Consider the following 12,151-nt stretch of genomic DNA (forward strand, 5'->3'; position numbering starts at 1 on the left):
GTCGGGGTTGGTGGGTACCACTCGTGCCCGCCCACAAGCGTTCTCAGAGCCCATTTGCTCCTGTCTTTTCTCCCATACGATGCACCGGCTGCCCAGTCCCACCAGTTCTCAGCACCGTACTAATATCCAGCATGTCCTCCTTACCAGGTTCAAGTCCAGCCTCCTCCAGGAAGCCATCCTGATGCTTCCTCCAGGAAGCAGTCCTCACACCCTCATCACTTTGCCCTCCCCTGGCCTCCTATGGACCCTGCCTCACCAAAGATGGCTTGCTTGAAGTTCTTTGAGGGTCTTAAACTTCTTATTGCTTGTTTGGTTGGTTGCTTCCAGATCCTTCCTATTGTTGCCTGGCAGCAGGTAAGTGACACCGGGACCTTTAGGGCCACGGCCAGAGGGGGGAAGGTCCCAAGGAGACCGGGTGGCACCCGTAAGGCTGCCTCAGAAGGGAAGTTCTTGAGAGGCCAAGAAAGACCCCAGGCTGGGGGCGGGGGGCATGAGCGATGCTGGGCTGGTAACCTTGGGTGGGGCTGAGGCACAGGGGCCACACCTGGAGCAGGAGAGTGTGGTTGAAGGTCAGCTTAGTCACAGGCCCTGGGTGGGTGGGAGCCTCCCCTCTGGGCCACATGGGCCTGAAGGCGGCAGTCGCCTGCTAGAGGAGCAGGAAGCCAAGCAGCACCCGCGCCGGGGAAGGACCTGTCCACCCCACTGCCACCGGGCCGGGGCTGGCGGCGGGGCCTTGCTTGGAGCCCCAGCGGACCCCCGAGAACGGCATTTAAGAAACCTGAGTCACCTCTCCCCATGGCGTGTCCCGGTTGCTGAGAAACTGCCCTCCCTGACCCCAGCTGCCGGGGACCCGTGGCTCCTGACACGGTCACTTACAGTCTCTCTGCTCCCTGTCGGGCAGGCCAGGGGAGCTCTCTGCCGGGTCGCTGACTGCAGTCACTCCTCGGTGCCAGTCACTCATCGGTGCACAGATCCTGCAGGAGGGATATGGCTGATGCGTCACCAGGAAGCCCCGCTCGGCACTGCTGCCGGGCGCTGGCTGCCACTCGGGCCGGACTCACAGCCCACACAGCGCGAGGCTGCCCTCCAGCCTTCCCCTCCCGGCTCCTCAAGCAGCTGTTTACCCTTGGGACGTGCTGAGCTGCTGGCACCGCCCCGGGAAGCCAAGGTCTGGCCCCCTCAGATCTCGCCCCCCCCCCCCAGAGACCCAGGGAGAAGTGGCTCAGGTCAGACAGTGGCTCCTAATGACCTCAGGGGATGCACAGCAAACAGAATGAAGTTGACACCCAGCGTTTCGCTCTTCAACTCACGTTGGCATTTACCCGGCAGTGGCTGCCACCATTTCCCGGCTGTGGTCAAGTGTGTGCGGAAGAGGCTAAAATCCCAAGCTTGCCTGGGACACCAAGAGCCTCAACTCTGGGTGCACCTGGATGTCACCTGGGGAGCCCGGCCTCCTGCCGAGAGCTCCTTTAACTGGTCGGGGTGGGGGCAGGTTTCCAGAGCTCTGCAGGTGACTGGAATGTGCAGCCGCTGGGGAGACCCACGCCTCTAACACTTGATTCTGTTGAGGAGGAGGATGCTAAGCGGACACCCTGTTTCCGTCCCCAGCTCGGTGCTGAACACATCTGGGGCCTGGCTCGGGCTTCCCATCAGTGGACTTCGGTTGTGAACTCAGCTATGCTCATTCCTGATCCCCATCTTCTCTAATTATTTCTGTATCCAATTCCTTCTCCCTGAGGTTTGACACATTTTAGGTTTCTGCCGCATCCTCTGGACTGTGAGTTGAGAGTTTTCAGTACACCTCTGAAGGAAATTGTTACATTATAAAAACTCTAATTATGGGAAAGTAGGCTGGGAAGGAGACGAGAAAGGTTATCCTATTGTTCTTACACGGTTTTGGATCCTTGATCTAAAGTCTGTTTTGTCTTTAACACTTTGTTATTTATCTTTTGTTTGTTTAAGCTTTTCCTTTATTAAAAAATTTTTTTTAATGGTTACTATTTTTTGAGAGAGAGAGAGAGAGAGGGCGAGCACGATTGGGGGAGGGGCAGAGAGAGAGGGAGACACAGAATCTGAAGCAGGCTCCAGGCTCTGAGCTGTCAGCACAGAGCCTGACGTGGGGCTTGAACTCACGGACTGTGAGATCATGACCTGAGCTGAAGCTGGACACTTAACCGACTGAGCCACCTAGGTGCTCCTGTTTTAGCTTTTTATATTTTAGAGATGTATGAACATACACAAAAGTAGACAGAATAGCGTCATGAACTATCGCACACCTGGCCGCCCCCCCCCCCAAGAATGACCAAAGGCCCCACACCCTACACCCATCAGTATAGCCCATCTTCTGTTACTTTGAAGCAAATCCCAGATTCCATACTGTTTCATCTGTAAAAGTTTTAGTAAATCATTCCAAAAGAATTCTTTTTGTAACATAGCCACAATTCTGTCATACATCAAAACAACAATGATTCCTATTGTTCAAATTTCCCAATGTCTCAAAATTACCATAAATAGATTAAAAGAATAGTTTGAATATTACTCAGCCATAAAAAAGAATAACATCTTGCCATTTGTAACAACCTGGACCTAGACGGGCCTAGAAGGTGGTATGCTAAGTGGAATAAGTCAGACAGGGAAAGACAAATATCATATGATTTCACTTACATGCAGGATCTAAAAATTGAAACAAACAAAACACCAGAAACAGAGTCCTGAAATATATAGAACAAATTGGTAGTTGTCAGGGGGAGAAGGAGGGGCAAAATAGGGAAAGAGGTTCAGAGGTTATAAACTTGCAGTTATAAAATAAATAAGTCACAGAGATGAGAAGCACAGAAGGGGAATATAGTTCATAATATTGTAATAACGATGTGTGGTGACAGATGGTGACCTCACTTACTGTGGTAGCACAGAATAATAAACAGAATTCTTGAGTGACTATGTTGTACACCTGAAACTAATATAACATTGGATATTAACTATATTTCAATAATAAAAAAAGCAAAAAAGAGTTTGAATCAAGGTCCAAATGAGGTTCACAGGTTGAAATTGGTTGATATAATTTTTAAGGCTATTTTAATCTATAGGTTACTTCTCTTTTTTTTTCCTTGAAGTTTGTTGAAGACACAGGTTGTTTACCCAGTAGATTTGCCCACAATCTAGACTTTGCTGATGATCTCCTTATGGTGTAGTTTATGTGTCCCTATTTTTCCTGTAAATTGGCACAGGATCTGGTGCTTAATCAGATTCAGGTTTGGTTTTAGTGGTGCTCTACTCTTCCAACAGGACGTACATGATGTCTGGTTGCCTCTTTCTGTGACAGTAGATACTACAGAGGACCGGTGCTTGAATCTTTGGGTTCATCAAACATTTTAGAATAGTGATATCTGGTTCCAGCATTTCTCCTTCATAGAAGTATTCCAGCTTATCGGTGAAGGAGGAATGACAGATAGCACTATCATCTATTATTAGGCACCCAGGATAATTGCTTGATTCCCACCACCACCACCCCCTTTATTTATCATTTACAAAATAACGAGCTGCTTTCCTAGCACCCTGCAACAGTGGACAAAGTTCTGTTTTGCTATTTTGAGTGTTACTGTTAATTCATGGGATTTTAATACATGTGATGTGCTTCAACCCATGGTAGCCCATATTACTGAGGCTCACGTGGCCCCCTTTTGGCCAATGGGAGTTTCTTCTATTTGGCTCCTTAGTTCTTAAAGTCTCTTAAATTTTGTACAAACCTCCTCATGTACATTTTCTGCCCAGACCTAGAATCAGCCATTTGTCCAAGGAGCCCTCACTGCTTTTAGTGGGAAACGGTATTTGGAGATCTCACCCTGAATATCTGTTTACCTATTCTCCTATCTAATTAAAGTAACCTCAACTTTTAGTCTGTTCTGGCCTTAAATTCAGAGGAGGTGCTGGCTGTAGTGCTGAGACCACTTAGCATTCTTAGGGGATGAACATGTGTAACCTCTGAATCAACAAATATTTATCATCACAGAGTTGGTGGAGACAGACAGACGGACAGTCCTGAGGAGCATCAGGTGTGTGGTGAGGAGCATCAGGTGCGTGGTGGGGAGTCCCCTGGAGCAGCACTTCTCAACTCTGAATGTGCACACAGATTACCTGGGTGCCTCGTTAACATGCAGAGTAGGCTGGGGAGCCGAAAGGCTGTAGATCTAGCTAGTCTCTGGGTGATGCGGGTCTGTGCGCCACACTCTGGCCAGGCTCCGAAAGTAATAAGTAGTAAGCAGGGTGTTGGCACTAAATGCTGAAGGAACTCAAAGGAGGGAGGCAAGGAAGCCTTCATTGAGGAGGTAGCATTTTGGCTAGTGGCTGGGATATTTTATATATATAAGTAGGCTTCACATCCAGAGTAAAGCCCACAGCGCTTGAACTCACAACCCTGAGATCAAGACCTGAGCTGAGATCAAAAATATGATGCTTAACTGACTGAACCACCCAGGTACCCCTGGGATTTTCCTTTTAATCAGGAGCCAGAGAAACAGAGTCATATGGCACCTTCACTTTTAAGGTAAATTTTTTAAAGAGTTAGTATTAAGGTATAACATGGTTAGGACAAAGGGTACAAATCCTAAGTGTATAGCTTGATCCATTTTTTTGAGCTACAATTCACATTGTAAAATTCACCCTTTTCAAGTGCACAATTTGTTAGTTGATAGTACATTCACAGAGTTGGACAGCTGCTGCTACTATCTAATGCCAGGACATTTTCATCACTTCCCCCAAAGGAATCCCATGTCCATTTCCCCTCCCCCAGCCCCTGGCAGTCTCTAATCTATTTTCTAGCTCTGTAGATTTGCCCATCCTGGACTTTTCATATAAATGGAATCATACAAAGTGTAGTCTTTTGTGGCTGTCTTCTTTCACTTAGAATAATGTTTGCAAGGTTTATCAATGTTGCAGCGTGTCGGTATATTATCCCATTTTTACAGCTGAATAATATTCCCTTGTAGAGAGACCACGTTTTTGTTTATCCATTCATCACCAGCTGAGGATATTTGCGGGTTTCCATCTTTTAGCCATTATGAATAACGCTGCTATGAACATTCACGTACACCTTTTTGTCTGGACATGTTTTCAATTCTTTGGGGGTAGTACTTAGGGGTAGAATTTCTGGGCCACACAGTAAATCCATGTTAAGTTTTGAGGAACCGACATACTATTTTCCAAAGCAACTGCACCGTCTTACCTTTGTAGCTTGATGAATATTTTTTTTACGCATAGCACACACACAGGGTACACATATCACAGCACCAGATCAGTAAGTGTAATACTACCAGCACCCTAGGACCCTCCCCTGCGCCTCCCCCCACATCCTGAAAGTAACCCTACTTGACTTCTGTCCCCCTGATGGCTGGGGCTCTAAGGAGTAGAACTGAGGTACGTTGGCTCTGGTGGGAGCAGCATCAGCAAAGGCACCATGAACGAGGCGGGGCGACCCCAGCTTTAAATTCTGCGAAGGCAGGTGCCCAGACTGCCCTGTCATCCCGCCAAGGCCTGGTGAGCAAGCTGGCCTCCTCCCTCCTCTGCCCGCCTCCTGCACAGCCAGAGAAGCCCTTTCACAGAAGCAACAAGTGGGTGGGCTTCTCACCTGGGACCCCCTGGCAGGCCTCGGAGGCAGCTGAGGCGGGCAAGCAACGCGCCCAAGGCTCACCATAAAGGACAAGTTCAGCGTGAAGGGCCTCGGTCCAGCCCCCTCTGAGATCTGTGCAATGGCCCGTCATAGCCGTCGTCCCGGGCCCCTCTAGTCCCGCTAACGTCCCACCTGCACGCTCTCTAGGGCCTGAGCTCCCCGCGCAGCTGAAGCAAGACGTGGGCACCTGCTCTCCCACCAGCAGGGAGCTGCGCGCGCGCAGTGAGCAGTGGGCATCCTCTGTTGGGTTCCGTGGCGCCGGCTGGCGCAGAGCCCGGGGATGGGGGGCGGGGGGCGGGGGGAGCGCCTCCCGACGGTGGCCCTGGGGACAGCCGAGCCTGCAGCTGCCGTGGCCAGGGCATTTCTTGCCTCCGTGGTTCTCCTGCATCCAGCCCTGTGCCTCCTCCTTCCCCCCGAGCTGACCGCCTCCCTCTGGCCTTGTCCAGCACACAGAATCACACTCGTGAAGTCACTGTCACACACTCAAAACTGCTCAGAGACATTCATCCCTGACCTGCAAATCCTTGACTTGCCAATGACCTTTCCGGACCAGCCCCTCACCCCCCAGAGGCCCCACCTGCCAGCTCCTCTCAGACATTGTGTGGGGACCCCCCCAGGCCCCCCCCCCCGGCCAGCAGCCTGGCTCCCAAATAAAATCCCCAACACAAACAGCCTGAAAATTGCCATGACCCTCCAGCCCGCTGTCTGGGAATGTATCCGTGAAAGGTGAATTGGGATGGATGCTCTTTAAAATATGCGCATGTCCCTGGGAGGGACAGTGTGTCCCACAGGACATTAGCTTAGTGTATTGCTGTCCTCCTCACACCCAGCTGAGAAGGGCAGCTGTAGGAGAGGGGGGTGAACAGGAGTGGAGAACAGAAAACTCTGGAACGCGGCAGCCATGATGGGCAGGTGGGGCTGGGCTGGGCTGCAGGAAGGAGTTCTGGGCGTGTGCCTCACGCAACCCCGAGGCTCTGGGGAGACGAGGGTCTACACCCAACTCAGGGTCTAGAAAGGGAAATGAGAGGGTGCCGAAGACAAACTTTTTAAGGTTTAATATTTGATATATACCAGGCAGGGGGTGAAACCCAACTTCTCTTCCTCTACCCCAGGTTCCTCTCATTCCTTCCTACTCTCTTCTCCGTCTTCTCTTCCCACACTTTCTCTTCTCTTCCATATTGTCCTTCCTCGATTCCTTCTCTCTATCCCAGAACAGAAAATAGTCTAATTCCATTCTCTCTATACTAAAGACTTCAAAGGTTTGAGGGCTAGCCTCGGAATCTATTGTTAAAGCACCACTTTATGGGAAAATGCAGTGGTCTAGCCCTGTGCCTGGGCATAGTAGGTGCTCAGCAAATGCTGGGTAAGCAGGTAAAGGAATGAATGTAGGTCACTTCTTGTGTGTTCCAAACACTGGGTTGGGGGGAGGCCCTTTGGAACTGATTCCTTTAGGTGGGTTCCCACTGGCTCTCCTGTAGGCACAAATCACAGGTATCATCGTCCTGGGACCCCACAAAATTACAAAGATGAAGCCAGGCTGGCACCCAGGGTCGAGACATCCCCTCTCCCCACCCATCTTGTCTGATTTCCTTTTCTGCCACTTTGCAGACTTTCCTTCTGGAGAGGTCAGTGGGCAGGGACTGATGGGGCTCTAGCGCCCTCTGCTGGTCCATTTTTCAAGAGGCGGCTTTTGCAGATGGGTTTATACACACTCTTGTTTTTAATGTGCTTGAGCAAGGCTAGGAGTGAGGGTTTCTGGTTTTACTTCAGGCCAACTGTTCAGTGAATGTCAAGTCTGAACGTGGCTCCTAGTGATAAAAATGAGCGCCAGGGTGGGTTCCCAGGCATTAGTAATTCCACTGAAAGTAGCTTTTGTTTTTATTTGAACAACCTCCCTGGACTAAGAGTCAAGTCTCAATAGCTTCTAGTCTTGGCTCAGCCCTCCATCTCTGATGACATGGGCTCTGCCACATGTGTTCGAGAGGCACAGGTCTGGTTTTCCGTAAGTGAACTGGGAGGTGTCCTCCAAGCAAGAGAAGAAACGCTGTCCACAACGGGCCTGGTTCCTGGGCAGAGGCTGGCACTGAGCGTTCACTAACCCACATGAAGCTCTGTCTCTCCCCCAGAGGCCCAAGGGGGGCTGTAGAGAGGAGCCAAATGGTTTGCTATCTGCGCCAGACCCTTTTCAGTATCTCCCTGGGATCACAACAGTGGATACCGAAGAGCTCTGGGCTTGGGAGCAGTGGGCAGGAAGAACAGCCCACGGGGATATAGAACCCACGGCTAAACTCACCCAGACCGAGGGCACCCCCATGGTCAGATTGAGGCCCCCTATTTTCCATGCACCCGATAGCATAGATTGGAACACAGCTTCTCAGACTTGGATGGCATGGAGCTGTCCGGGAGGCTGGCGGACCCTGATTCGGCAGGTCTGGTTACAGCCCAAGACTCTGCGTTTCTAACAAGGTGATGCTGATGGTGCTGGGCTGGGGGCACCGTCTAGTGAGAAGCAAGAGTGTAGAGGAAATAGGTTCTGAAATCAGAATGCCCCGGGTCAAAATCCAACTCTCCCACTCTTGCCATGTCCTTGGGCAGATTATGTTCACTACCACCTCTCTCCCAGCCTGTTTCATCCAGGTTAAGATAGGGAGAATGGCAGTTTGAATGGCTTCGTGAAATAGAATGACTTCATAGAGTTGCTGTAAGAACCAAGTGAAACCATGCGGGTGAAGCTCTTAGCACGGAGCCTTACGTGTCCGGGATATGGTAAACAGCTTTGTTTTCCCATGTCCTTCTAGCAAGTGTGTATTGATCCTATTTTCTATGCCCAGGACTGCCATAGGCCCTGGGAGACAGCAGTGACAGAAACGAAATCTCTCTTCTCGAGGAGCCCACGTAGTAGTAGAAGAGAAACAACACACAAGTAGAATATATACTATGTAAGTTGGTGATATGTATACTGGAGAAAAGAATGAAGCAGAGTTCGGACCATAAGGGATCCTGAGGTTGGGGACATTGTATGGAATAAGAGGGAAAGTGTCACTGAGAAGGTACTTTTGAAGTGAGGAAGCCAGGCATATGGATAGCTGAAGAAATGGGAGGGAACATTTGCAAGTGCAAAGGCCCTGAGGCAGAACTTCACTAGGTCACTCCTAGGAAATAGAAGGTCTAAGGTGCCTTCCATCAGAAGAAATTTTAGGAGGTCTCAATTGACTTTGCTTTCATCCTAAAGAGTCCTTCCTAGGCCATCTTCCTCTTCCTTAAAAAAAAAGTTATTTTTTATTACACAAATAAGACATGCTCATTGTAGAAACATATTATAGGTAAGCATAAAGAATGACAGGAAAATTTGTCATAATCCTTCTATGCCAAGAAAATTACTGCTGTTACTCTTGTGTGTGTCCTTCTAAGTCTTTTCAGTTCATGTATGCCTCTATGCACACGTGTGCACACACACACCCCCACACACACATACACCGTCTTACCAAAAATGGGATTATACTCTAATAACATTTCATCATTTGCTGTTTTTCAGTTAACATTATATTATTAACATCTCTTGATGGCATTAAATATATTTCAACAATGTGCTTTTTCATTTTTTTAAGTTTATTTATTTCTTTTGAGAGAGAGAAAGCGTAAGTCGGAGAGGGGCAGAGAGAGAGGCTGAGAGAGAGAATCCCAAGCAGGGATTCAGTGAATCAGTGCAGAGCCTGATAAGAGGCCTGCTCTGCATACTCAGTGCAGGGCCTGATGCAGAGTTCGAACTCAACAACCATTAGATCATGACTTGAGCCAAAGTTGGACGCTTAACTGACTGAGCCACCCGGTGCCCCAACTATATTATTCTTAATGTCAGTAGAACATTCCACTTTATGGGTGCGACATAATTTATTTAATCAGTTGGTGTCCATTTATATTGTTTCTGATGTTTAGGTATATATTACAAATGAGTCTATAGGGCACCTGGATGGCTCAGTTGGTTGAGCGACTGACTGTTGGTTTTGGCTCAGGTCATGATCCCAAGGTCGTGGGATTGAGCCTTGCATTGGGCTTTGCACTGAGCATGGAGCCTGCTTAAGATTCCCTCTCTCTCTCTCTCTCTCTCTCCCTCCTCTCCCTCCGCACCTCAACTCCACTCATGCTCTCTCCAAGAATAAAATCTTAAAAAAAAAAAGAAAAAAAGAATCAGTGACCCCACGAGGCATACCCTTGTAGCTAAATCTTCCTTGGCGTCCTTCCCGAATTTTTTCCTCTGTCTTTTAAGGCATCTGATGTGTATCACCAGACTGCCCGTCAGAAATACCATGCTAAGTAGACTCTCACTGGAGTTGCTCTTCGCCTTCAAACTCATCAGTCATTAAACACACACACACACACACACACACACACACACACAACAGAACAGAACCCTTCTTGGTCACCATTTTGAAAAGCTGATATCCGGGGCGCCTGGGTGGCTTAGTCGGTTAAGCGTCCGACTTTCGCTTAGGTCACGATCTCGCGGTTCGTGGGTTCGAGCCCCGCGTCGGGCTCTGTGCTGACTGCCAGCTCGGAGCCTGGAGCCTGTTTCAGTCTGTGACTCCCTCTCTCTCTGACCCTCCCCTGCTCACGCTGTCTCTCTCTCTCTCCTAGAAATAAATAAAACATTAAAAAAAATTTTTGAAAAGCTGATATCCATATGATGGATATCACGGGCAGAACTACCGTTAAACATCCCTCCATCACCTGCTGAGGACACACTTCTCCACCTTCTGGGTTTTCAACTGTTGGAATGAGGGTCAGGCTTTCGCTCATTCTTTCATCTCAATTCTGAAGACTGAACTTGCTTCGCTGTCTTTGTTTTAATACAGAGAGAAGTACCAAAGAGTCACCTCGATCACACACAGGAGGACAAATCACCTCTGAAATACTGACGGGGGTGCAGGGAGGCTCTAGGAGCCCCTGGGCCAGTCAGCGGAGCCCGCTGAGGAAAGCGGGTAGGTAGCCAATTGGCATGGAAATGGGTAGAATTAAACCTGGTAAGTCTGAGAGACTGATGTGAGCTCCCGTCCATGGTGGTGGAGGCCCAGGAGGATGACCCAGGAGAAGGGATGCGGGGAGTCAGCACCCAGCGGGACCCCGTGGCAGGGATGCGAATGGATGACAGGGCCCGGCCTCCTCCTGGGCCCAGCCCTGCCCACCTGATTGCCACCCAGTGTCTCAGCCACGTGCCTCTGAGTCGGGGCCTCGGGCTGCGCACCTGTTACCTGTGGGTGGGCTAGGTGAGCCAATCGCACCTCGCCCTGTGGGAATCACACGCTGAGGTTACAGGCCTGACAGGCTGTGTCACAAGGACCTGCCTATCTGTCCTCTGGAAGAGCCTGTCCCAACCCCAAACCATTCTTATAGTTTCCTATTGTTTGGTCTCCTATCATTCACATCCTTCCTCCTCTCAAAAAAGCCACAGATCATTTGTTTATTTATTTATTTTTTTATTTCTAGGAGAGAGAGAGAGAGGGTGTGAGCAGGGGAGGGTCAGAGAGAGAGGGGGTCACAGACTGAAACAGGCTCCAGGCTCTGAGCTGGCAGTCAGCACAGAGCCCGACGCGGGGCTCGAACCCACGAACCGCGAGATCGTGACCTAAGCGAAAGTCGGACGCTTAACCGACTAAGCCACCCAGGCGCCCCATTTGTTTATTTTTTAAATAAAAGTAAATCCACATTCATCTCACTGGCTGTGACTGGAATCAGTCAAGGAGGCAGGAAATCGGGACTGGGAATTGAAGGCCTTTTAGCCTGGGAAAAGCAATTCTGCCCTCACTGTTGTCACTGTCCCTGCAGTTTTTATTTAAACATTACTCCTCTGGGGCACCTGGGTGGCTCGGTCAGGTAAGCATCTAACTCTTGATTTCGGGTCAGGCCATGATCTCACGGTTTGTGAGTTCAAGCCCTATGGTGGGCTCAGTGCTAACAGCAAGAAGAGTATTGGGGATTCTCTCTCTCCCTCTCTCTCTTTCAAAATAAATTTTTTTTAAAAAAATTAAGTTTATCTTTGAGAGAGAGAGAGAGACAGAGCACAAGCAGGGGAGGGTCAGAGAGAGAGGGAGACACAGAATCTGAAGCAGGCTCCAGGCTCTGAGCTGTCAGCACAGAGCCTGACACGGGGCTCAAACCCATGAACCTTGAGATTATGACCTAAGCCGAAGTCGGGCCCTTAACCAACAGAGCCACCCAGGTGCCACTCTCAAAATAAAGTATTTAAAAAAAAAAAAAAACTTAAAAAAATTAACTCCTCTACGTATACTCTGATTTAACCCTCACAACACCCCTGTTAATTAGGTGTTTGTATCCCCAAGTCCTGGATGAAACCTTGAGTCTCAGAGAGGGGAAGGGACTGACCTGCAGTCATACCACCAGCACGATCCAGATCTCGCTGACCTCAAGAGCTAGGTGCTTCCTCCTCCTCATCCCCAGCGAGCCACAGAGCAAAGGGAGCAGAGAGCC

The sequence above is a fragment of the Crocuta crocuta genome, unplaced genomic scaffold (assembly GCF_008692635.1).
Source record: "Crocuta crocuta isolate KB4526 unplaced genomic scaffold, BGI_CrCroc_1.0 scaffold3, whole genome shotgun sequence".
Taxonomy (NCBI): domain Eukaryota; kingdom Metazoa; phylum Chordata; class Mammalia; order Carnivora; family Hyaenidae; genus Crocuta; species Crocuta crocuta.